The sequence below is a fragment of the Fundulus heteroclitus genome, chromosome 21 (genome assembly GCF_011125445.2).
Source record: "Fundulus heteroclitus isolate FHET01 chromosome 21, MU-UCD_Fhet_4.1, whole genome shotgun sequence".
In the NCBI taxonomy this organism is placed as follows: Eukaryota; Metazoa; Chordata; class Actinopteri; order Cyprinodontiformes; family Fundulidae; genus Fundulus; species Fundulus heteroclitus.
In genome coordinates, this window is record NC_046381.1 from 26,248,177 (window position 1) to 26,274,759 (window position 26,583).

The following is a 26,583-nucleotide window of genomic DNA, read 5'->3' on the forward strand; positions in this document are numbered from 1 at the left end:
GTTAAATAACTACACACAACTAACATCACACAAACTACAGTACTGTTAAATTAATCACTTGTCATGACAACTCCATTCTCAATATTAATCTTGACCTTCATAACAACCATCTTTAGTAGTTAGAAAATAACCCTTTTGCTGTAATCACCTGCTGCAAAAGTGATTCGTTTTCAGACACCAGCTTCTGGCAGTGCCCCTGAGAAATCTTAACCCACTTGGTAATTTGTGAAGTTGTGGCAGACTCAAATGCAGGCAGGACATTAGGAGAAGCATAATGGTGAGAAGATATTTTAATAATGGAAATCGGGAAGCCTACAGAATAGGCACAAGGAAACAGAACATGAAATCAGGGTGACAGTAATGGAAGAACCCAGCAAATAACCAAATAAAACCTGGGAGCTCAAGTACTGAGGAGGCATTATAGAGCCCCAGATGTCCCTCCTTCCAGCCACTTGGGCCAGCTCCTCCGGGGGGTATCCCAAGGCGTTCCCAGGCCAGCTGAGAGACATAGTCCCTCCAGCGTGTCCCGGGTCTCCCTCTGGGTCTCCTCCTGGTGGGACATGACCGGAACACCTCACCAGGGAGGCGTCCAGGAAGCATCCTAATCAGATGCCCGAGCCACCTCAACTGGCTTCTCTCGACGTGGAGGAGCAGCGGCTCTACTCTGAGTCCTCTGCGGATGACTGAGCTCCTCACCCTATCTCTAAGGGAGAGCCCAGACACACTACGGAGAAAACTCATTTCGGCCGCTTGTATCCGGGATCTCATTCTTTCGGTCATGACCCAAAGCTCGTGACCATAGATGAGGGTAGTGTTGAGAAAAATATCTTAGGCAGTAAGGTATGTCTCCCCCCTGTTGCTGGGTAGGATAACACGTGAAGGTTTATGGCCGGAGGGGCTGGGTCAGAAAGAGAGTTTCTTTGTTCGAAACGGATTCCCCTCCTCCTAAACAACATGGGAGGGTCTCACCCTTAAAAAGATGTGTTCAGACTTGTGAAAGTTGGACAGAATCCTGCATCACCATGAGGGCACCATATAATGAACACTACAAATGGTAATGTAATACTCTGTCTCCATATTTAATTTCTAATAAATTAAATATGCATATTACAATGTTTTACCTCTGATCAATGTTTTCTCATTTATTGTCAAATCTTAAACCAGGGTAAAAAAAATGGGCCTTCCGTAGCGAAGCAGGATTAGGCCAGTACAACATAATTAACAATAGGAATGTAGATCGACCAGTAAATCGAGAGCTTCGCCTATTGGCTCAGCTCTTTCTTCACCACAATGGATCGGTACAGCGCCCGCTTCACAGCAGACGCTGCACCAATCCGCCTGTCGATGTCCCGCTCCATTTGCCCCTCATTCGTGTACAAGACCCCAAGATACTTGAACTCCTCCACTAGGGGTAGCACATCCTCCCCAACCCGGAGGAGGCACTCTACCCTTTTCTGGTTCAAGACCATGGTCTTGGATTTGGAGGCACTGATTCTCATCCCGGCCGCTTCACACTCAGCTGCGGACCATTCTAGTGAGAGCTTTAGATCACGCCCTGATGAAGCCAATAGGACCATGTCATCTTCAAATAGCAGAGACGCAATTCTAAGGCCACCTAAACGGATTCCCTCAACACCTTGGCTGCACCTAGAAATTATGTCCATAAAAGTTATGAACAGAATCGGTGACAAAGGGCAACCTTGGCAGAGTCCAACTCTCACCGGAAACGAGTCCGACTTACTGCCGGCAATGCGGACCAGACTCTGACACCGGTCATACAGAGACCTGACAGCCCTTATTAAAGGGCACAGTACTCCACACTCCCGGAGTACCCCCAACAGGATCCCTTGAGGGACATGGTCGAATGCCTTCTCCAGATCCACAAAGCACATGTAGACTGGTTGGGCAAACTCCCATGTACCCTCCAGGATCCTGCTGAGGGTGTAGAGCTGGTCTAGTGTTCCACGGCCAGGACGAAAACCACACTGCTCTTCCTGAATCCGAGATTGGACTATCCAACGGACCCTCCTTTCCACCCTAGTCTGCCACTCCAGGGGAACTGCCCCCGATGTCCACACAATGCTACAGAGCCGCGTTAACCAACACAGTCCCACAACATCCAGAGCTTTAATCTACTCAGGGGGAATCTCATCCACCCCCTGGGCCTTGCCACCGAGGTGCTTTTTAACAACCTCCGTGACTTCAGCACCAGAGATGGGAGAAGTATTCCGCCCACCGACGCACGACGTCTCGAGTCGAGGTCAGCAGCACACCACCCCCACTAAAAACAGTGTTGGTACTGCACTGCTTCCCCCTCCTGAGATGCCGGATAGTGGACCAGAATTGCTTCGAAGCCGTACGAAAGTCTTTCTTCGTGCGTCAGTGGGCGGAATACTTCTCCCATCCCACCCCAGAGGTGGATGAGAGTCGCCCTGAGTACATTAAGGCTCTGGATATTGTGGGACTGTGTTGGTTACTCTTTGTCTGATCCCTCACCTAGGACCTGTCTGCCTTGGGTGACCCTACTAGGGGCTTAAAGCCCGTGACAACATAGCTCCTAGGGTCATTGGGACAGTCAAACCCCTCCACCACGGTAAGGTGGCAGCCCAGGGAGAGACAAAATTACTGAAAAAAAACGTAAACAAATTAACTGATACAGAAAGACTGATGACAATAATAAATAAGACAAAATATTCCAAACACACAACAGCACATTGATATTTTGGTATTTTATGTTGGGGATTTGAGCTACAGATGTTGCAGATTTGCAATGAAGGAACGCAGCCTCAGAGCATCCCTGAGTCACTGTCATGCTTCACAGTAGATGTGGGAGCTCATGTAGAAAGACCTGATTGTATTTTCTACTAAAACATGCCGAGTGCTGAAATGAAGAACTGCATATTCTGCATATGGCCAAAAGATTCAGATGTAGGAAACTGTGTTTACACTTTGATCTGAGCAGGTTTCCTTTCCAGGCATCCTTATCAACATGGAATATGGGATTACTAATTATAAACCATCATTTCTAAATGCAGAAAGACATAAATAAGCCCTAAATGTGTTATCATAGCTGTACAGTCAGAAAATCTTATCATGGAAAGAAGAAATTGAGCTGGAGACACTCCTAAAAAGAGTGAATAAGAACACAGACTTGGCAGCTATTTATATTTTACATCTGAACATCCATAAACAATGTCCACTACTTAGATAAATCATAGACACTGTTACTGTAAATCAATATAGAAATGTGAAGAGGAAAAAGCAAGGCTGCGGGTTCTTAAACTTTACGCATGTTCATTCAGATAACTACTGTAAACTCAGTGTTGCTACTCACAGCGACACTGTCAAATTCAAGCTTAACAAACAAAAACAAGAAGCCACTCAATTTCACCATTTACAGGACATGCTACCATCAAGACAAGATGATTTCTTTACCGTACCACTTGATGCAGACTGAGTCTATGCACTCCCCCAGGTGAAAAGACTCCATCAGGGACATTATTATTGGAAGATAATAAATCCACTCACCAAGACTCCCACATTGTGCCAGCTTGCAATTAGGTCCAAGATGAGATGCTGCTCAGTTTAAAGAATGAATCTTGCCAAATCACCTCACTGCAATGGTGGCCCAATGCATTTGTGCACAAAACAAGCTTTAGACAGATTGGATGAAAATAATTTCTGCTCACATAGATATCTTTCTTTTGTGAGGGTGCTTAATGGCAACATATGTGCGGTTACATCAGAAAAAGAAAACGGCTCTGGCTGCAGACTGTACCTCAATAGGCCTACTCACCTCGATTTAATAGGAATGTGATAAACTTGGCTGACATATGAATGTCTTCATTCAACAAAGCTGGGATGGCTCACCTTAGACTCAACCGAGAGTAATCCTAAATTCAACTAAAATGCTGCTGTACTTTGAAATCCCAATGGGGCCATGGGCTAAAATTATACAGGCAATGCACAGCTGCTCTCTGTTGTGAGCTTCTAAATGGGTCGCAGATATGAGCACCTAAAGTGGCTGATGAGGCAGTCTTTATATTGGGCCAGAAAATCCCAATAAGGGACAGAGCAAGAAAGATGGCCTCTGGAACCTGCCTGGACAACTCAGGTGCCACTCAAAATTATTGACAGGTCACTACACCTCTAGGGTTGTCAGAATACTTAAAATTTAGAAATCACTAACTCAAAACCAATATAAACTGACCCATTTTGACCTCCCCAAGTTTTCTCTCTTCCATCAGACAGCAAAGCAGCAATAAGACAAGTTGTGTTTTCAGCCAATTCTCATATGAATATCGCAAAAAAAGAAAATGCACATCAGATGAGTTTCCTGTTTCTGGTTTGTACTGAATTAACCAGAAGATGCACAGCGTAATGTCGTCATACGTTGATGCTGGCTGTAATAAAAAGGAAGTAGATGTTGCTAACTTGCACGGACCACAGATCAGTAATTGAGCGATGCTTTAATTAATGTGCTAAGTTTTACCTTTCCTTTTTTTTCACAGAGGAGACTTAGAAATGCTTGCATCTCTTCTTCTGTCCACACGTACCTGTTGTTGCTTCCAGACCTGTTTTCGAGCGTTATGGGAATATCCAGTCATCTTCTCTTTGCAAAACCTAGTGAGTTCATTTGAATTTTGCCACTTCCATTAACCCTCTCTAATGCGATACTTCAAAATGCACAATTAAAAACAAGGATGGAAACGCAACCACAGACACCAGCTTCTGCTGCCCTGCAGAAGCTGGGAAAGGCTGAGAATAAAACAGTGAGCTGCTGCTGGAAGTTTAAAACTCTGCTAACTTTGAAAAGTATGTCTGTAAAAGAGCCCTTGAGACTCTCCTTAGCCAATGAGGCACATGCAATGGTATTGCTCCGAGGTTTTTGCCTAAAAAGCCAAAATGCCAAAGGGTGCTTGCTGTGCTAATGCTAACAACAAAACTCTGATGTCTGAAAACGAATTAAAAAGGTCAGTAAAGCTCCTGTTTCTGCAAAAGTAAAGTAACATTCAGTGTGCGATTTGCAAAAAAAAACAGAGGGGGGATCATGTCAAGTGTTTTATAAATGAACATAACGACAAGGTTATGTGGCCTGCATGCTGTCTGGCTCGAGACAGCATGCAACCTGTCCTGGGCGGGAGGGTGGAGAAATCTGCTGCTGCTGCTTCTTGTCTTGTGACGCTGCCTGCAAATCTTCATCATCCACCAAAGTTTGTCCTGTAACATTACCATGGCTGTTTGTCCCGTCATCTACTCTTTACCTTTTCTGTTGATTTTTCAGGCCGAAATATGCTAAAATACTTTGCTGACATTCATGCTGCCACACGTTCTCATTTATTACTTGGTTAGCTAGCAGCTGCTCTTTCAGGTAAATAGCGAGATCCAGTAGGTTAGACTATTGTTTTTAAACTTGTGCCATCTACTGTCTGGATTTGAGAGTGGGTATTAGTTTACTTTAACCGCTTCGAGCAGGAAATATATTAATACTCTTTAAAAACAGACGACAAAAAATTTAATTAACAAATGTGAAGGACACAAGACATGTATTTATATTAAGGCTGTCAAACGATTACATTTTTTTTTTGGATCGATTAATCACAAAATGTTGATAGTTAACTCGAGAATAATTGCAAATTAATTGCATGTTTTATCCTTTTATTTCTGAAAGTGTAATAGCCTGTTTGGGCATTTTAATATGCAATTTTGCAATAAATGACACTAATAAAATACATGCTTGTACAAAAAATATTTGTTATTTTGTTATTTTTTTAAGCACTTTTGAGAATGGGAATGAAAACATCCTAGTGCCAAATGTTAAACTCTGGACTATAATGGCTAAATGCCCTGATGTTTACTAAATGTGTAAATAAATTTGTAAATAAATACCATGCCGATATATTTTTTTACTTCTTAAACAAAGATAGACATGGTATTAGGCATATACATATAAATTAATACAAATGTTACATATCAATAAAGTCATAATTTTTATTGTTTGTTTTTTCACTCTCTCTCTCACACACATTTAATTCTGAGCTTTCACACCAACAACAATAATTTTTTTGAATATTTTTGCTTGCTGTTTATATCCAAATTCATACAGTTTAAGCCTGGAAAAAGGTTTTACATTTCCAGGTCATTCCAGTCTTACACTTTGCTTGCAACTGGGCAGGAGCTTAATACCCTGAAATGAGACTGTTTAGCAACTGTTTAGTAACTCCAGGTCCTTCGTTTGGCAACGTGATTCAGCCTTAGTTTGTCAAATACAGAGAAAACAAATTAATAAGCATTAAAGTACAGTTTATGGGTTGGGTTTCTGCAATGTTCTCAGCATGTTAAAAGCTCGTCTTCAGAACCAATGTCTGCTCAAAATGGAGATCTGCACCAAGTAATCTACTTTCAGTAGTAATCTACTTTTCAGCAGTTATTGCAGCTGTAAAAGGCTGCAATAACTGCTCCTACTACCATCGGCTCCTATGGCGGAGGGATATTTCAGCTAGATACACTCAAAGTGTCTAGTGCAGGCAGGTCTCTTAATAACCGCTGTTTCGTCACTTATTTTAGAGCCCAAATAAGTAATTTCACTTTCAGAAACGTGCCCAACAAACCCACCACTCGTGACTTATGAAATTTACAAGTGCCTTTAGAATAAAATAAGCCCAAAGTCGCATGAAATAAACAGTCTGTGCAACAGTGAGCGCGGGTCTGTTTTGCTACAGTCTCTAGCGCTCTTGAAAGTCCGGAGAGCATGGCGGGGAAAAAACATTAGGGAATGGTGTGTGTGTTTTGACGCGCAATTAACGACGACAAAAAAAATGTCGGCGTTGTGGTCTAACGCGTTAAAACTGACTTCACCAGAGGAAAAATGTCGGCATAGTTAGTCTGCTGGGTTACCTAAAAAGCACCAAATCACAATCTGTTTGATTTGCAATGCAGGGAAGACAAATATTGAGAAGTGAAGATGTGTGATGTTGATATATTCCTAACGTGAAACGCTGAGATTGAATTAAAAGATGCTTTAACAGAGTATTAGTTTAAAGGAGTACACACTTATGCAACCAGCTTATTGTAGTTTTTTTTTTCCATTTGCTCCTAACAGAAGTTAGTTTTTTTAGTTGAACTGTGCAAAAAAAAAAAATAAAAATATATAAAATGATTTGTCCTGGTCAGTTACATCACAAAACCCTGGATGTTTAACAGAAGTGTGTATGTGGAGATCCACATTTCAAGCCTTACTGTTGAAAGTAAGCTTAGATTTTTATGTGTAAACTCAGTTTCAGTAGAAAATTAAGCATTTCTTGCTATTGTTGAGATCTTTTAAGTGACATTAGTTTTCACTATATAGGTCATACAATTCAAAATAAAAAGAGATCAGTATGAATAAAGTCATTGGTCATGCTGATATCCCATAATGCTTTCTGTCTCATTATTGAGCTTAAGAACGTACACAGGCTAATGTAAATGCACCCAGTGAAACATACACAACACACCCAGGTCTCCAGACCCTTTAAGTGTTAAGAGAATATGAAAGCCTCAGAACTGAGTGCTTTGCCTCCTCTTTTTCTGTTCTCTTGATGGTTCACAAGTTCTCTCATGCCTGTCTGCTCTTCTTGTGACCTTTTCAAAGTTATACATACAAAATGAGTTTTTTTCTCTCCTTCAGGAATGAACCATTTGGGAGCGATTCCATATTTTAGAAGACACTTTCTAGGGCTCCAAGGATTTTCAAATTCCCATCGAGACTCACTCTGCATGATTTTTTTTTTCATTACTTCTCAGCCTTGCCGGGTTTTTTTTTCTAAATCATTCCACACTTCAGCTCTCACTTTACATCTAATATTGGGCCAGGATTTCAATTTGTTGTCTGACCTTTCCTCAGCTACATTCTTCAGGAAAGTGCAAACAGCATTGTGCTCGCAGGACTTTAATTCCGGGCACCGAGCTCCTCCTAACAGAAAAAGTCCATCTCAATTCAGGAAACTAATACTTGCTATCAAACTGTCAAAGTTTTTGATGCCTTGGAAATATGGCTATTACTTACAGGTATCAGATACTGGCCTGTTCAACACTAGGCTTTGAGAGATGTAATGTATCTCTGCTGCTGCCTCACCTACTTCTGAAAGAGCAATCTGACTGTCAACGAACGTTTTCTTTGTGCAAACTTGGCTCAGTCTCATAAATAAGCTTGTTAATTTTTGCCCTGCTGTTTGCGATGACAAATCACTTGCCATGCAAACATTGTCAACAGATGGCAAAATTATTCAAGCGAGGGCGTGCTGGATACTTCTGGGAGGCGTAACGGTGGAGCGGTGTCTTGCCAAAGGTTTGCTGAGTGAAACGGAGCTCCATTCTTCTCAGCTCAGTCCTGGCAAACGGCTCCACACATCATGTCGATCCACCTCCTCAGACAGATGTGTGTGGGGTGCAACACATGCAACTATTACCTCAGACGGATCTCGTTGAAACAGATCTTTAGTCTTTAGTTTATGGCAGAGTTCTGCTAGTCTTGGTCATAAACTTGACACTCCCCCCCTCCAATGAGACGTTGATTTATCATGTGCCATCTATTTTCTGCAAGCACCTATTTGATGAAGTCATCTATGGCAATTACCCCCTTATTTGATGAAATAGCAGAAACCGTGCTGTCAAAGGCATTGTAATTGTATGCAGCATTTCCAACCCATCCACTGTGTAGTTGCTGCTCCATCCTGTTGAAAAGGAGAGAGATAAAAAGAGACAAATGACCTGATACTCAGACCCCGTGAATATGGCTCTCAATGTGAATGGGTGCTTTGTGTTCACTGAGATGCAATTACGCTATCTTTTGTTCCTGTTCACACCTCACCTTGTTCACCCACCAGCTGAACAGTGATGTTGTGATAGCTGAAACTGAGAGGTGAGGGCGGGGGCAGGCATTGGCTGTTTTCAGGATTTCTCAGACTTGGGGGAAATCTTAGAATCAATAACACAGTTGCATCCTGTAATGTTGGGGCGTTACTATACAAGCTTCAAAGTTCAGAAGTTGTACAATATTTGCACACAGAAGTGTATTTAGAAGTGAATAGTAAATTTGAACTGTGCTGACCATCAACCCTGTACCGCCTGAAGATATTCAAAACAATTTAAAACAATGATCAGTGTTTATTGTCAAGCAAAGTCTTGAATAAGTATTTAGCATACACATTGGCTTAATTAGGCATAATTGGTCATAACTTTGACCAGTGGACAGATAATTGTTTCCATTAAGATCATTGTGTGAATAGTAGAATATGCATCAACTAGCATAAGATCCCATGAATGTAAATAAGTCCACTCTTTTTTAACATAGTCAAGCATCACTTCCCTCTTGCTTTAAATGTTTTTATGATCACAATGGGAGAAAGTCTTGATAATGCCTATTCTCAGAGAGAGACTAAATAGACTAAAAACAGGCAATGCAGAAGAAGAAGTTGATCTGAGGCTAATAAATACACATTGACATGGGGATGGAAAGGTTCAATCATTCTTGTAACCATCTTCTTCATTCCTCCCACCAATCAAAAATTAACTACTATATTACCGCCATGATAACACCTGGAATTGGTTATTTAGTTTGGGTACCATTTCAAGAATGTTGTATTTTAATGACTGTCTTATCAGTTCTTGAATTTCTTTTGATCAAAGTAATACATGTGAATTTTTTTTTTATATTTTAAGGCTACAGCTCTGACAGATGTCAGGCCCTGGTGTACTGAGGTAAAGGCTCAAAGCCAACAAAGTGGGCAGTTCCAAGAGACCCAGCTAAATGGGGGGATGAGCGATGGGAGTTTTATGCGGTGCTCATTGCTGCGATGGTCAGGACAAGGGACAGTGACCTGTTAAAACACCTGGTGGTTTGCCACTTTTACCACTAGGAAAACACAACTGCAATAGCTACCGTTCAACCCTAAGGGGGCAGCAGTAAGATGGCTTTAAGACAGATGTTGCAGAAATAAACAAGTTTATGTAAAAATATAAAAAAAAAAACAATGCACACCTAGCAAGTTCATGTTTGGACTTTGGATTTAATTCACAATGTTTAGCTTGGGAACCCGAAACCTGAATTATTTCTGAAATTGTTTTAAGATTTTCTGTGTCACTGGTGGCCTTTTTAGTTCAGCTGACTGCAAAGAGTTCAGAAAAAGAATGGAAAGACATTCAGTAAATGATGAAGAAGAAATGTTTATTTGTCATTGCAATGAAATTTGTCATCTGCATTTACCCATCCCTTAGGGAGCAGAGAGCCACTACTACAGCGCCCCAGGGAGCAATCTGGGGCTAAGGATCTTGCTCAGGGACCCACAGTGGCTCACCACAGGGATTGGTACTTGCAACCTTCTCAGAGTGCAAGAGCACTGCTTTAGCCACTAGGAGGCCACCCGCCCCCCTCCCCCCATCGCCCAGGCCAAGAGATGGGGTCCAGGAAAGTGTCTTCTAGGAGTATTTCCTAGGAGGATTTGATGTCGTCAGGTGATATCCATCGTTCAATGGGTGTTTCGACCCTTAACCACTACACCTTCCCCATGGTGGACTAGCAGCGGTGGCCAAGTCACTGCCCGTCTTCTCCTCCTGGTATCCAGCTCAAGTACTCTCTCTTACTTCTGCTGCCTCCCCATCCTGCAAGCTGCTGTTTTTCCTCTTTTTCCCTGTTATTCTAACGGGTGTAAGCATTCTTCACACTGACTGCGCAGCAAATCCTCTACAGCAGACCTTGACTGGGAAGAGCCATGCCTGCCATCCCTTCCCCCTGCAGTCCTGCAGAAGGTCTTGGTATTTGGCACTCTTCTTTCAAAGGCCTGTTTTTCTGTTTTCAAAGGCCTTCTTCTTTGCATCTCCCAATCACAGTACCACACTTGGCCTAAGGGTTGTCTTAACAACCTGGGGAAACTTCAGCTTTCCTCCCAGGTCGACCTTCATTTCCCATGATTGTGCCTTTTGTCATCAGGCCTCCAAAAGCATCTAAAGACAATTACAAGGTCGGCTTTCTATCACCTGAGGAACATTTCCAGGATTAAAGGACTTATGTCTCAGAAGGATCTGGAAAGACTAATCCATGCGTTTATTTTTAGTCGAATAGATTACTTCAACAGTGTTTTCACAAGTCTGCCTAAAAAGTGGATCAGACAGCTGCAGCTGATCCAGAACGCTGCTGCCCGCGTCCTCACTAAGACTAAGAAAGTAGAGCACATAACCCCAGTTCTAAAGTCCTTACACTGGCTCCCTGTATCTCAGAGAATAGACTTTAAAATACTTCTGTTAGTCTGTTAGTCCCTAAATGGCTTAGCACCTAAATACATCACAGACTTGTTATCAGTGTATCAACCCTCCAGACCATTAAGGTCTTCTGGCTCCAGCCTACTCTGCATACCTAGAACCAGAACTAAACACGGAGAAGCAGCATTTAGTTCCTATGCTCCGCTTATTTGGAACACACTTCCAGAAAACTGTAAAAGTGCGGAAAGCCTGACTTCTTTTAAATCAAGATTAAAAACACATTTGTTTAAAATTGCCTTTGACTGTTCTAGTTAGACTGTTTTACTGTTTATAATGTTCTTTTTTGTTTCTACATTCTATCCCTACTTGCTTTTATTCTGTTTTATTTTCCTATATTTTAATCATGTAAAGCACTTTGCATTGTCTCTGTACTGAATTGTGCTATATAAATAAATTTGCCTTGCCTTGCCTTTTGTAGCAGACTGGTTCTTGTTATTGCTATGATTGGTGGGTGCTTCCCCTCCCTTTCAAACTAGATTAATGTTGTTTTCTGCAGTGGTTGGCGTTTCCTTTTCCTCTCCTGCTCTAAGATGTTGGCCAGTGTCATGAGCACCTTGTAGTGGCGCCACCCGAACCTTCCTTGGGTGAGCACTCTTTTACACCCAGCACCCAGATAGGATATCTGCCAGGGTGCTGCTCTTCAAACAAAGCTTGTATAGTGGGTCCTCTCTCATGCAAGTTTGTTGGGGTTGGGAATGTGTCATACAACGATGCGCAGTGGCTCCAGTCTCCACAGGTCCGCCCAGGTGATCTTCTGCTTGGGAAAGTTGCATTTGGTCCTGGCTCCTTGAGAAGCTAGCTCCACTGGCCTTGATCTTCCTCACTCCTCCTCCAGATTCCGTACCTCCTCTTGAATCATGGCGCTTCTACCACCGGTTCCTGCCTTCCTCCACTTTTGGTTCAAAGGCCCTGCCTCTCTATGCATGGCACCACCATAATATCACAAAGCTTTAGTATGCTCTCAGCTTGTGCAACAGAAGGGTCAGCTGCCCACTTGCATCCTGACCTTGTAGTGATGCCTGCATGTCTGACTTGCTCATCCTGGGAGTCTCCGTATGTCATTGCAACTCTGCACTTTGTTTTCCTAAAGCACAGACGGAGCTGCCCTGATCTTATATAGAGGCCCACTGAAGTGAAGCTTGGAGGGTTTCCCAACCACTTCCGGAAGTACTTATTGATCTTCTTCTCCACTTCTTCCTCGCACGTCATTGGGACTTCATACTCAGTCAGCAGCGATATGAGTCTTGGCAACAGTCTGTGTTGATACAGCCATACTGTAAACTTTTCCGGGAACCCTGATTTCTTGATCCTCCTCATTATTCTGGCATTTAGCACATAAAACTGTTTCTAATTCCACCACACACACACACACACACACACACACACACACACACACACACACACACACACACACACACACAATCACCTCACACTTTCAGCTCTCTTTGTAAGAAAAAAAAGTTGGTGTTGGTATAATTCTATTTTAGGCCCTGATTTATTTTCTTCTGCTCAGTAGTGAATGTTTAAAGATTCAATTCTGACACATCGAGACACATTATGTGTCTGCGCAAAAGTAAGAAATCATGGACATTTTTGAATTTCTTATTGCTGCTTCAGATGCTAGCTCCACTACAGGCAAGAGTCTGTCTGAAAAAACCCAGCAGGAAGAAAGAAACAAAGCTCAGCTGAATAGATGGAAACATTATATCTCTCTTTTGGGCACAGCTGATGAGCGAAGATGTTAGACTGACCAATTTAAGCCTCTTTAGGTAGATAACAAGAACACTATACCTGAAAAACATTCCTGCCAAAAACACACATTTTATGAAAAGAAGAAAAGACTCCTAAAACATATGTCTAAAGGTAACTATGTAAAAAAGGTGCTTTTAAAACTGCTAATTATACAGTAAGAAAGTCATACTTTTAAAAATTTTTGCAATTGTGAGCAACTTTTCTCCCAAAAGTTGTCAGTCAAAAACAAAACAAAAGACAACAAACAAAAAACAAAAACAGGAAGCTTCTGTTAATACTTGGGAAACTCTTAATTGTAACAACATAAATCAATAAAATCTAGTGGATTAGACCAATAAAATCAATTGTCTTTGTGTTATTAATTTAGCCATGTTACTGTAATTTGATTGGCTATATCAAAGCAGGAAACACAGGTAAAAGAAGTTTGATTTTTCCCTCTAAGGTGCAGTGAATGCAAATTTATTTGAAGGCAAACTCGGAAGAGCTCAAAGATAAAGGCTGAGTGATTTTACTATAAGCTGTGAAGGAAATTTCTGATTTTGGAATATCTTCAAACCTAAGCAGTCTTGGAGTCAGACGTGTATTTGTGTCTTTGAAATAATAATGACTTTGCATGTATGATGAAACGGAACTTGTTTTTATCATTTCATTTCAGCTCAATTTTGGTTGGTATGATTAGTGGCCTTTCATGATCAGAGCAAGCCCAAGTTAAGTCAAAAAGCAGCACGAAACACAGCTGAAGCTCACTATAACAGATAAGAGATAAAGTTATTAAATAGGAAAAAGTTATCAAAGATTTTTCTTTGTGGAACAAAACAGGGCCCTGTCACCCCAGCCTGAATTAAGTTATTATATAACATGTTAACTAGAGGCTTATCCTTGCAGTAATGTGAATTTTATGCTTTAGCTTCTCAATTTCTGCCAACAAGTCTTGCTGGTTTACAGATGCTATTTACAGACGCCAGAATAATGTCAATAAAAAATAACTTAAATTTGAGATTATTGATTCTGTTATGATTTATCTCAGTGAGCTACAGATTTACTGTTCATATGTCCTCTAACACGATGCTCTCCAACTCTCTGGCTGTGGACTGGCCCCATGTCAGATGCATATCTCGATCAGTAAAGTATGTAAAGGTGGTTGCAATGAGGAAAAGGTTCAATTACGGAGTCGACTGGACATAAGCAACTCACTTTGGGTGTCATTGTCTCTCATTACCCTTAGATGGGATGGTCTCATTGCAAAGAACCATCCCCAGTGGCAGTGAGTATAACCGCTGACATGCGAACGTCTGTAAACATGGATGATTACTTGGCTCTTACCTGTCACTACATTAATGAAAATTTGCAGCTGTGTACATCTGTGATGGGTGTGCTATACTTTCCACAAAGTTGCACTGCTGACAATAATTTGTTTGTTGTTTGTAAATCATGTACTAAAATGCCAATTTGTTCTTTTTAGATAACCTTTTGGCAACATTTTAACATCAAAGTGTGCAGGCAGACCAAAAGTCCACAGCTGTAGCCATCCAGGAGGTGCACAGAAACCTGGCAGAGAGCAATATTGCTAGATCCGAGGATCATATGATATACTGGAAAAACCAAAAGACAGTCTATCCAAACCTCTTCGGCCTTTCATTACAATTTCTCTGCACTCCAGCATCATCTGTGCCATGTGAGTGGGTATTTTCTACAGCTGGAGATGTGATATCAAAAAACTGTAACAATTTCAATTTCAAAACATTGGAACAATTTTTTTTAAATAAAAAGTTGTAAAAAAAATGACAAGCATCCTTATTCACAACATGTTTACTTAGAGGTTATTACGTTATGATACAGGTTCACATTATTTCACTGTATCTAAAAAAAATCTAAATTTAAATGAAAATCGGAAACAATGCAATGCAACATGCAATGACTTAAATTGTATTATTGTGTACTGTATACTAGGTCATCAAATCAGTGTCCGTTAACTCTCAACTGGGTTGCCTGTAGGGATTTCTGAGGTCCAGCAGGTGTCAGTATTCAGTGGCACAGTATCAATACAGTTTGGCAATGTGTCAAAACCCTTAATGACGCCTCATCCACCCATCACTACTGGATATTCTCAAGACTAATAACGAAATTTCAGTTAGTTTGTGCACACTGAAGACACACTTAAAAGAAACTGGACTGTACCTCTTTTCTCATTGGAATAAGCGATAAGCAGAATTACTTCCGGTTCAAAAGTCAAATGGCGCCCTTGTCCAATCAGCGATGTCTCATGTTTCTCACTGGTACCTACCTTTTCCGGTAGGTTAATGTCGTTGTGTGTTGCTTAATGTTGTTTTGTTTTTCTTAATGTTGTTGTGTTTTCCTTAATTTTGTTGTGTTTTCCTTAATGTTGTTGTGTTTTGCTTAATGTTGTGTTTTTCTTAAAGTCGTGTTTTTTTATTGTTGTTTTGTGTTTCCTAATGTCGTTGTGTTGTTCAATATGTAGTAGTGCTTTTCAATTTGTAGTTGTGTTTTTCTTAATGTCGTGTTTTTCTTAATGTCGTGTTTTTCTTAATGTTGTTGTGTGTTTCTTAATGTCATTGTGTTTTTCAATATGTAGTAGTGCTTTTAAATTTGTAGTTGCGGTTTGCACTTCAGGGCCACCGTAGACCCAGCACGAGTTGTTCAATCCCATTGCAGTATTGTGGTGGCCACCATATGGGTCTCTTCTTGAATGGTGGTGGCAATTATTGTGTATATGTAAATGCACAAATACTGTGGGAGTTCAGCTTGCAGGCAAGGTTAGCGGCATGATGCTTATTTTTATAATTAAGCAACAATACAGTTTATTCAGGTTGGTACCTAAACTGCTTAACTTTTAAAGTCTTATGGAAGCAGAGCGGGTGAACTTAGGTTTTCTTTAGATTTATGAACCACCAGGTCAGAAAGTTCAGTGGATAGAACAGCTGACAACAAGTTCCCTCGGTAAGCGTGTCTGTCGCTGCTCCTGCAGTTAATTAATTAATTATTCCACCTGTGGTCATGTCACCTGGCAGCGTTTACTCCCTGGCTTTCAGTAACTTGACTGATAAACACGGTGACCAACCAGGGATCTCCTGGTTGGTCACCAGGAGATCGAGTTGGTCAACTCGAAGAAAAAGTAACGCATTAGCTTAAGCTAATTTAGCATGACACCTTTTTTTTTTTTAAGGGTCATAAAGTGCAACAATGTCCCGCATTTGACTGGGTCCAATTCGGAAAAAGTAAAATAAGATAAAATATTCCACATGTGTTTTTCTGAAACATAGAAGACAGCTGCAGGCAGAGCGGCTGTCAGTCAATATGCAGCAGCTGCACCAGGACACTCCTTAAATAAAATCACAAGGATTTTGATGCATACAGATTATTAAGGAAACTATGTCAATAAATAAAAAATAAATACAGCTACAACATAGACTGGAGAACGGGTTCTAACTGGGAGCTTTTCTCAGAGAGCTTTTATTAAGTTATTTTTCGTTTTTACACGGAGTAGAGCGAGATGGGAAGCGACATAGAAACAAGTCACACAAGAAGCAGCTGAAAAAGCCTCCTGTGGAACTATGGACTTATTTTACCCTAACCCAAAAACACCTGCCAGATAGACAAGGTACAGCAGCCAAGATTACCTTCAACAATAGGCGATGCCTTAACTTTTCACCAAACTTTGATAACATTTTTTAAGTTAAAAATTTTTTGCATTTAAAAGCATGTAGCTTTTTTTCTGATAAACTTTGAGCAATTTTATTAAACTTTTTAAAAATGTAACATCCCATCCATCCATCCATGGATTTTCTTTACCCACTTTTCCGTACAGGTGTTACGTCAAGCCCTGTCTGATGGGGAAACATGGCTTGACGTAACACAGGGTCGTGGGGGGCTGGTGACTCTCCAGCGGTCAATGGGCGACAGGCGAAGACCAGAGTACACCCTGGATAGGTCTCCAGTCACTGAGCTAAAATATAACAGTTTTATTAAACTTCAAAAAGTGATTATTGTAATGTGCGATCTGTGTTAAATTAAAATGTAGGACGTCATCATAGTGTTGGTTATGTGTCCTGTATTGTCCAAGATTGTGGTTGGCCATAAGGTTGGATATTGAATGTGATATTGAATGTGACAGGGAGCCAGTGGAGTTAATGTACAGGTGTGAAGTAGATGATGTAATGATGCAAGATGGTGTCTTTTTGTATCAGTTTCAGTTTATGGAGGGTTTTCTGGGGGACAGGGAGGGAAGGGAGTTGAAAATATAAAGTTGAGAGGTGAGTGAACTGTGAACCATTTTGACAAAAGTGTGAAGGAAGAACTTGCTCGATGCTGCAAATATGAAAGTTAGCCAGGTGATGTTCTGGATGTGGAAAGTGAAGGAGATTATGCAGAGGGCTGTTCTTGATGGTGCAAAGGCTCTGAAGCTGAAAGGTGGGAAAGATACAGGAATTGTCAATGATTTTTAAAAGTACCAGATTTGGTTAAAGTTGACTTTGCACAATAAGCAAATGAAGTAACTAATGTGGCATGACGTCCACGGCCCAGGAATATATGGGCTGACTTGAAAAAAATTTCAGTCAAACTGGTTATTTTTGCTTTAACCCATGCTGTAGGTGCATTGCTAGTTTTTCTTCTCACAAGCCATTTTGCATGTAGCACAAAGAGTCAGATTTCATTCTTATCTGACCAAAACACCTTCCATATGTTTGCTGTGTCCCCTACATGCCTTGTGGCAAACCTAGCCTGGGAATTTTCCTTAGATGGGAATAATCAATGTCCTAGTGACCAAATAACTGAATAATAATAATAATAACAATAATAATAATAATAATAATAATAATACATTCTGTATATTCAGATTTGTGATAAAGTATATATTTCTTCCCTTTCAGAATAAAGCAAAGTTTTGAGTCAGTCTAATGCATACAGTCCCAGTGAAATACATTGAAGGTTGATGCTGTAACATGAAACATTTGAAGTAGTTTAACTGGTGGAAATACTATTGCAAAGTATGAGGCTGCATTTAAAACAAAGCAGGGAGCAAGAAGTGGAGTTCTAAAACAGATAATTATTTACTAAGCATTATATTAGAAAACCAATGATAACCCTTTTGAGTTCTGCAGCTGGCGTGAACATTAGGAAGAGAGGTACAGCGTAGCTCTCAAGTTCAGGTTATTTTAAGACATAAGAGACCTCCTTTTCAAAGGAATTAAAAATGAGAGGAAAGAGGTTGGGTCCTGAGGAGAAGGATAATTAGGTATTCATTAATTATCCTTTTTGTATTTTTTGACAGCACAAGAAGTAAGGGCCCGACTTGCTGCACTTCTACCTACTTGCAGATGTGGATCTCTTTTGGTCTGGTTCGTATGAACATTTGATCATTCAGTACTTCTGAAGGAGCCTTGCCACACTTCATTACTTCATCTTCCTGTGAAAAAGCGCTGTAAACACCATAGCATGAATGATAACTAGATCTCACTGGCAAAGTTCAGTCACATCATAACTTGCCAAAGAGCACAGCAGAGAACCTAAAGGGTTAACAAATCTTTTCAAATATTTCCGGACAGAATATATAGTGAAGATGTATCCATCATAAAATTCATTCTGTCATCCAGCTCATCCGTTTCTCTGATTCGTCTTCAAAGGTGATGATGAAAGGTCTTGATAAAAGCAGCCATAAATAGAAAGCACTTTTGAAACCCTCTCTCCGGGGACTGTCTGATTTCTGTCAAAGACACCTATCAGGTCTACGAGGAAGACTGTGAAGTACAGCTCTGGGCTGGACATCCAGAAGCCTCCGTTTTAATCATCACCAGTAAATGTACTGTTGAAATCACGTACTATACAAACAAACAAAAAGGAGCATTACTTTTTTTTGCACTGGGAAACATTAAATTAGACTAAACCTTCCCTGGATGCCTTAACAAAACTCGTTTTATTTGCTCAATCCTAGAACAATGAGAAGTCAGACGTTCAAACAATTTGTGGATGCCCCAATGATGTTGTCATGGATTTGTAAGGTTCTGGGTAATTCACATCAGATTTAAATAGAGACACATGTATGGATGTGTTGTGCAATTATACACTGTTTAAAGTTATTTAATGTTTATTAAATAACCCTCTGTCTGTTAAGTATTGTCTGGTGATGATCAGCTCTTAAGCTGATATCAAGACAATGGTTGAAAGGGACAAATTCGAGCACTAGCGATCTTTTAACAGCAAACCCTGCACACACATAGAGTAAAGGAGTGACAACTTCTTTTCAAGATCAAGAATTTAATAACAAAAATAAAACGAACATCCAGAGAACATCACTTTGTAATGCTGTTTATCTGAATTAACAAAATATTTCGATTAACAAATCCTCTCTACTAGGCTAGTGAAACTTAACTAAACTACTAAGCAAAATGAAGATCAAAAGAAGCTAAGCTTGTAACGTACGGAGAAACGGATCCAATAATCAACTCAGAACTGGTCAGTGTAACGTTTAACAGGCTCTTTATTTAGTTGCTGAGCATGCTGCTGGTGAGGTGCAGCTCACTCACAAGCCGGTAACCTCCTGTTGAGAGCTGAAGGTCCGGCAGTGGATTATGTCCGCAGGGCATAAGCCGTGGGGCGGCAGCCGGGCTGATGGTCCACTGGAACTCTCCTGGTGTGATCCAGAGATGGTCCAGGATAATCACTAGTACACCAGGTCCACACAGCGTTTCAAAAAAGGGGGAAATCCAAAGGCAGGTCCAGGTCCAATCCAGGGTTCGTTAACGTTCGGGCTCGTAGGTACAAAGGGGTCAGACAGGCTCGGTAATCCGGGTACAGGTGAAAAAAGGGTCATTCAAAAATGGGTCAAGGTCGGGAAACGGAAACAGGCAATCAGGCAATGCTGGAATGTACTCAGGTTTGTTGGCATGAGATGATCTGGCACTGGTGGTTTGTTTGGCGGTGGTTTATATGGAGGTGGAACCAGGTGAAGCTGGTGAAAGTTGATTGCAGGTGGGATGGAGCCGAAATAGGTGTACTGAGTGAAGGAAAACCCAACCCCAGTGCCAGGATCATCACAAAGCTAAGGAACTATTTACATGCAAAAACAAACAAAAGACAAAACAAAAGCGGTTTGTCATAATCAGAATAATTCGGTGAATCCTTGTTCACTGCAGATCTGATTAAAAAACATGGAATGGAGTTAAAAACATTTGTCATGTGTTTCAATCCATTCACAATGCAAAGCCCAAGTTAAACAAAACATTATTTGATCAAATAATATTTTGTTTAAGTTAAAGAACTAAAGTTCACCTTAAAGAATGTAAATCGTGGTTAAATTAACTTAACTAATACAGAACGACATTTGCTATGTGTTTTAACTCATTCACAATGCAAAGCACAAGTTAACCAGAACATTATTTTGAGTAAATAATATTCTAATATGCTTTAAAACAAGCTCCTTTTGAAATGTGTGGAACTGGATGTTAGCAGGAGCTAATAGCATTTTTGGCAAGCGGGCATTTGGCACTAACAAATAAAAGCTGTAACTTTAATTTTAGTCATAATGAGTGGGCTGGATACCGTAAACGTTAATGTCCCATCAATGTATGAAACCCTTGTGGAGATAACCTTTTGTTATAACCATAAAAACACACTCAAATGATATTAGCAATACCATGAAACGAAGGCTAGCGTGAGCTATCTCCGTTAGCCCTTTGTTCTAAAGGCACCATGTGCACAACGATTTACAAGACATTTCCCAATAAACCTTTTAACTTCACCTTCAGCTCTCTCTGCCCAAACCTGTCGTTTGCCTCTTGTGAGTTTTGTCCACTTTGGCCATTCCAGGAAGGAGCACTGGAAACAGGAAAGTTATTGCCTGTTATTGGCTGTTTTTGGCGGGCTAGCGTTTAGCTCTGCAGCACCATGTGGTCGGGCAGCTTGGGGTTCTGCGGCCAAGAAGAAACACGCATGTGTGGTTGGGACAGGAGGCCTGGTCTCTGCCACGTTCTCTGGCATGGATGCAGCCCGATTTAAGTAGATTCTCCTCACATTCGAAAGCAGGCCCAAATGTGTCAGCTTTTCAGCTCCAGCTGGGGTTCGCTGTAAAGGATGAGGAGAAATACAACAAAGCTGTTTTTGGCATGCAGGATCCTTCCTCCTGCATCTGATTATGAGGTTAAGACAGCAGACTTAACTCTGATTTGCCCAGACATGTTCCCTGGGTGACGAGAGTTTCCTCCCAGATGCTAGCTTGCGTATCGGTCAGGCCCGTGCAGAGACCATGGTCCGAAATGGTTTTCTGGTCTGCTCCAGGACGAGGTGGTCTGAGCAGCTTGGTGTCAGGAGAAAGTCTGAAGAAGTCTGGGGAGAAGAGATGTGGGAGCTGCAGGAGAGGGTCTGAAGAGGGGGTGGTCAGAAGCACTCTGCTGAGAGAGGAGGTACTTTGTGCCTATGAGGGTCTCATGTTTGCAGAAGGAGTGGAATTCCTTTTGTTACCTCCTCCATACTACATGGCCAGAATTCAGTCTGACATCAAATATTATTATCATGGCGTTATTATGGCACAACAGATGCCACCACTTTCTTGTGTGACATCATAGAGTAGTTGTAAGGAATCAGCCAAGACCCCAGAAGGATAGAAAGATCATTATGTGGAAACATCTCAAGACAGCCAGGAAGTTAAAGCATAGGCACAAATCTTATGAACAAAGTGTAAGCGCACAAAAGGCAGCATTTTAAAGTGGCCATCACATAGTTTTTTTTTTTTTTTGGAGATTTTTCACAGCTCTAGTGGCTTGCTTTTTAACACAGTAGGCTGAGAGGAAGAGGGGGAGAGACATGCAGCAAAGGACCGCGGGTCAGAGTCAAACCCGGTTCTAAAAACCCAACTCAGTTTCACCAGTTCTTTCTGGAGCAACAAGGCAAAATCCAGCATTCAGCAAGTATTGTGAAAGTTAGTAGCAGGATATACAACATGAGTCAAGTCACCTATTTAAAACGTAATTTTATGAAATACTAAAGCAATTTAGATGCTTTTTTGATGTTTTTCAATGTTTAAAAAAATCCTGGTTATTATTCTGGCACTTAACCAGCAGTGATTTTACAGTGAGAAAAAAATAAGTAGCATGTCTTTTTATTCACTGTATGCAAACATCTGGTTTGAGTTGTAACCTGTGCTGACTAACTAGGTGGATTGTTTGCTAAAGAAAGCAGTTTGAGTTCAAAGGAAAAGCAAGGCTCATGGAGCAGAATGGGTTTTAAAGGTGGGGTGCACCGGTTTCTAACATCAAAACTAATTCACTTTACTCCCACACAGCTAACTGTTGAATAACATCCTCAGTGGAATTATGTCTGAGGCATAGACATAAGCTGAGGCTGGAACATACACCCACCCACAGTTTTGTCACAGCACTTTTCAGAACTCTCTATAACTCTATTCAAGAAACTAAATTAGCATTGGCTAGATTCATCATTCATCTGTACCATATATCTCTGCTGGTGTTAACTGCAGTTAGATGCAACAACTAAAAAAACACTAATATGTTTTCTTAGTTTTGAGTTCTACATAACACTCCTGGGGTTAATATCACTAGACAAGTTATTGCTTGTCTTTCTGCTGCCTGGGCTTCAAGTTAAAAAAAGATTATTTTCATTTATAATAATAACCTTTATATGTCATTGCAACATACACTCTAATGAACGCCATCCTCTACATTTAACCCATCCCTTAGGCCACAGTGGGCTTCCACTGTGCGGCGCCAATTAAAGTGTATTTGACTACACTATATTACCAAATGTTTTCACTCATCTGCGTTCAGATCCATATAAACCTGAAGCAGCAGTGTAAGTTTTGACCCAAGTATTAGCATAATTTTAGGGATATTAAATGATTTTTCAGGTCAATGTACTGTACAGCACTTTGCGTGTATCAATGCTCCCAGTTGGCTGCCCTTCTCAAGAACTCGCCTATGTAACTTGAGAGTTTCAAGAGTCAAGAGTGTTTTTATGGAGATAATTTCTTGACAAAACGTTGTAAGCAAAAAAATGTGTTGCACACAAATAAAACTTGTTTCACACACAAAAAATTGTTTTGCAAACTGTTCGCCAACCTTGCACTCAAAATATCATTTATAAGTTTTCCTCGGGTACAAAACTGCCTCTGCTCGCACAAAGCAGCCTCTGCTCGAGTACGAAACAATCCCACCACCGCTGCGGTAAATTTGTGCCAAAAGTCACGTGATGCATTAAGAGTTGTTGTTGTTGTTCAGACTTCCCGACAGCAGGGGGCGCACCCGAAAGAAACTGAAACGCGCCGGTTTGGCTGAGGAAGAAAGACGTGATATCATAGCTCAGTGCAGCTAACAGCATCAGCACCCCACAGGTAACTTTCAAAGCTTTCCCGGTGAAAAAGTATCAGCTCACTTTGCAGATAGAACATGTAAGATTTCAGTTAAAGGTACTGCTGTGTTACAGTAAGGGACCATGTTACGTTTTAGAGCAAATTACATGAAAGCTAGCCTTAGGTTGAACGCCATGCTAAAACAACTTTTGCTTTGTAATGTAACCCCACTGGTTGGCTTCTCCCTTTACTTTGTTGTCAAATAAATAGTACCTGAGTGGATACCCAGATAAATGCATTGTTAACAGATTATAATGTGTTTTTATGTTGTTTTCAACTGACTGTCTGTTGTTCTTATTGGTGTAAACCTAAATTGGTGTTTGGATATGATAATTTATCCTAAAACTGTTAAACCAATGCATGTATGCTTATGTGCAAAACGGATTCTTAAGCAATTTAAAATAATTGCAACGAGTGGATATTGATTATTTGAAAATTGGTAAGGAAATTAATTAAAAATTGCGTTTTCTAACATAAATATGAATGTTACAAGTAAAGCATATAGCAGCAGATCTAGATTATATCTCACTACCTTTCTAACTCCTTAATTTCTTCAAAGTAAAAATGAGGTCATCTGTGCCCAATTGCAAATATGTGTTGTGCACTTAATAAAATTGGTTTGGCCATGGCAAAAACCACAGCTGGAATTGGCCACATGGGCAGATATTTTCTTAAAACGTTTGTTTTCCTCTTGGTAATTTTTTTTTTTCTTTAAGAGGAGTATTATCCTTTACATATCCATAACACATATCTGTTTTCCAGCATCCACTGATGAGGTGAAGGTCATCAAAGTTCTGGGCTGGATGGAAGGCTACCAGATCATCAACCTGCTTTGAGACACGCCGACTTCCATCACAAGACTACCAAGACTTGAACAATTCAAAATTTTATGTAATCTTTAAACATACGGCAGATGATTTGAGCTTGTTTAAAAATAACTTAATATGTAACCGTTTTAGTTCCCAGTATTAACTACTTTGATCACTAACTGTTGCAGCATGTCCTTCATAGCTCTTAGTGGAGCCGTTTAGGCTGGAAAAAAAAGGCCAGGTTTGAGGTTCTAAATTTCCTGACAGTCTTACATGCAGAAATTGTTTTTCATAGTCCTGTTTTTGGCTTCATCCATTTCATCAGCCAGTTTGTTTTATACAGCCCGCTTTATGGTAATACATGGATTGTTTACTGGGAAAAACCTGGAGAATTAATGGAGTTCTTTCAGTCTTGATTTCAACAATAAAAGCAATCCTTGTGGAAAGGTGTATTCACTTTGATTGATATTGGTAAGAATTGGAAATGAAGACTTTATGAAAGGGTATGTTTATTATGCAATGTGGAAAATAAAGGACTGTTTAATTTTCCCACACTGTTTGCATCCTCAGGTTTATTAACAGCTCCATGTGCCCTTTTTTCCAATAACCTCAGCATTTTCAAAATGTTTATACAGTACCATACACATTTACCATCATAATCCCAGCAGTTCTACACTTTTATTCAGTGAATGCACTAACTTAGTTACATTTCCCTGGCTAGATTTTACTACTTAAAAACCTTTTGCAACAATGGTAACCACAATAAGATTAAACCCGTAAAGTGTTGGTCATACTGGAGAGTAGCAACACATATATATATATATATATATATATATATATATATATATATATATATATATATATATATTCTGAGCCGTGCGATTCAGAATGTCCCAGTGCATCCATGGCTGCCCTCAGTGCTACCAAGTTGTTCAGGGCTCAACACATTGCCAGTTTCAGAAATAGTGACCCCACAGTGTGGGTCATCCAGCAGTCCACTGTTGTCCCAGTCAATATGAGGCAGGCAGAGTCCCTGCAAGAAAGATATATAGAGAATAAAAAAGAGTTTGATTCTGTTGCTACAACTTACTGAATATAATTAAATTTGTGAAGCTAAGGATGGAAAAGCAAATGACTCCAAAATCCATTAATTATTTTGAAGGACCATAATAAACAGATTTCAAAGAAACCAGTTTCAGTGCCACCTCTCTGATGTACTCAATGTTTTGTTGTATTGGAGTGATCAGATAAATGATCAGATAAATTCATTTCTGGTTTGAAATATACGCATTAATGTGAGAAACTGTATAATAGCCAGCACAAAAAAATCCTTCTTACCTCTGTGATTTCTGGTTCTACCACAGCATGCTGGATGCTTCCCATCTTCCATAACTGACTGAGTGTCAGATTCCCCTCAGTTCTGAGTGAATGGTCATCTCAGCCACTGCTGATGGTGTGAAAACTTAGTTGTAGTCTTGGGACAAATAAATGGTGACAACAGAAGTTATCTAACATGTTTGACAGGTCAAGCGAATTGTTGTCCTCTCCTGAGTGCAGCACATTGTTGTGTATGTTAGTTCCTGCGCACCACACGTCTCCAAAGACGTTTAATTCTGAAAGGAGAGTAAAGATCAAATCATAGTCCAAATACATTATTTTTCAAAAGTCCGTTACACAGCATTTTTAGATCAGAGATAAAACTAAACAGGGCCTTTAACTAAAATCTTACATGATCTATCAGTGAGCTGTTACTTTTTCACCGGGAAAGTTTTGAAAGTTACCTGTGGGGTGCTGATGCTGTTAGCTGTGTTATCACGTCTCTCTTCCTCAGCCAAACCGGTGCGTTTCAGTTTTTTTGGGTGCGCCCCTGCTGTCGGGAAGTCTGAACAACAACTCAATGCATCACGTGACTTTTGGCACAAATTTACCGCAGCGGTGGTGGGATTGTTTCGTACTCGAGCAGAGGCTGTTTTGTGCAAGCACAGACCGTTTTGTACTCGAGGAAAACTTATAAATGATATTTTGAGTGCAAGGTTGGCGAACAGTTTGCAAAACAATTTTTTGTGTGTGAGACATATCATTTTGTGTGCAAAACAGGTTTTATTTGTGTGCAACACATTTTTTTGCTTACAACGTTTTGGCAGGAAATTATCTCCATATGTTTTATTGTCGTCGCATGTTACTATGGTGAAAATTGTCTTTGGCCACTCCGGTTCAAATTACACACATTACACATAATGAAGGAAAACAAACAAACAAGCAATGAACAATGGTTACAGTTTTTTTTAGCATCCAGGAGAGTCACAGATAACAGATAATGAGGTAATAAGGTGCTTATTGAGCAATGAT

General features: G+C 40.4%; 1 long non-coding RNA gene across 1 annotated transcript; it reads right to left on the bottom strand.

The window, feature by feature from the left end:
• Positions 1 to 24,531: 24,531 nt before the first annotated feature.
• Positions 24,532 to 26,058, bottom strand: LOC118556994. The gene is made up of 3 exons (XR_004927530.1): positions 26,016 to 26,058; positions 25,573 to 25,847; positions 24,532 to 25,267 (listed from the first exon to the last, which is right to left on the bottom strand). It is a non-coding gene; the product is annotated as an uncharacterized LOC118556994 (long non-coding RNA).
• Between the last annotated feature and the right edge of the window lie 525 nt (positions 26,059 to 26,583).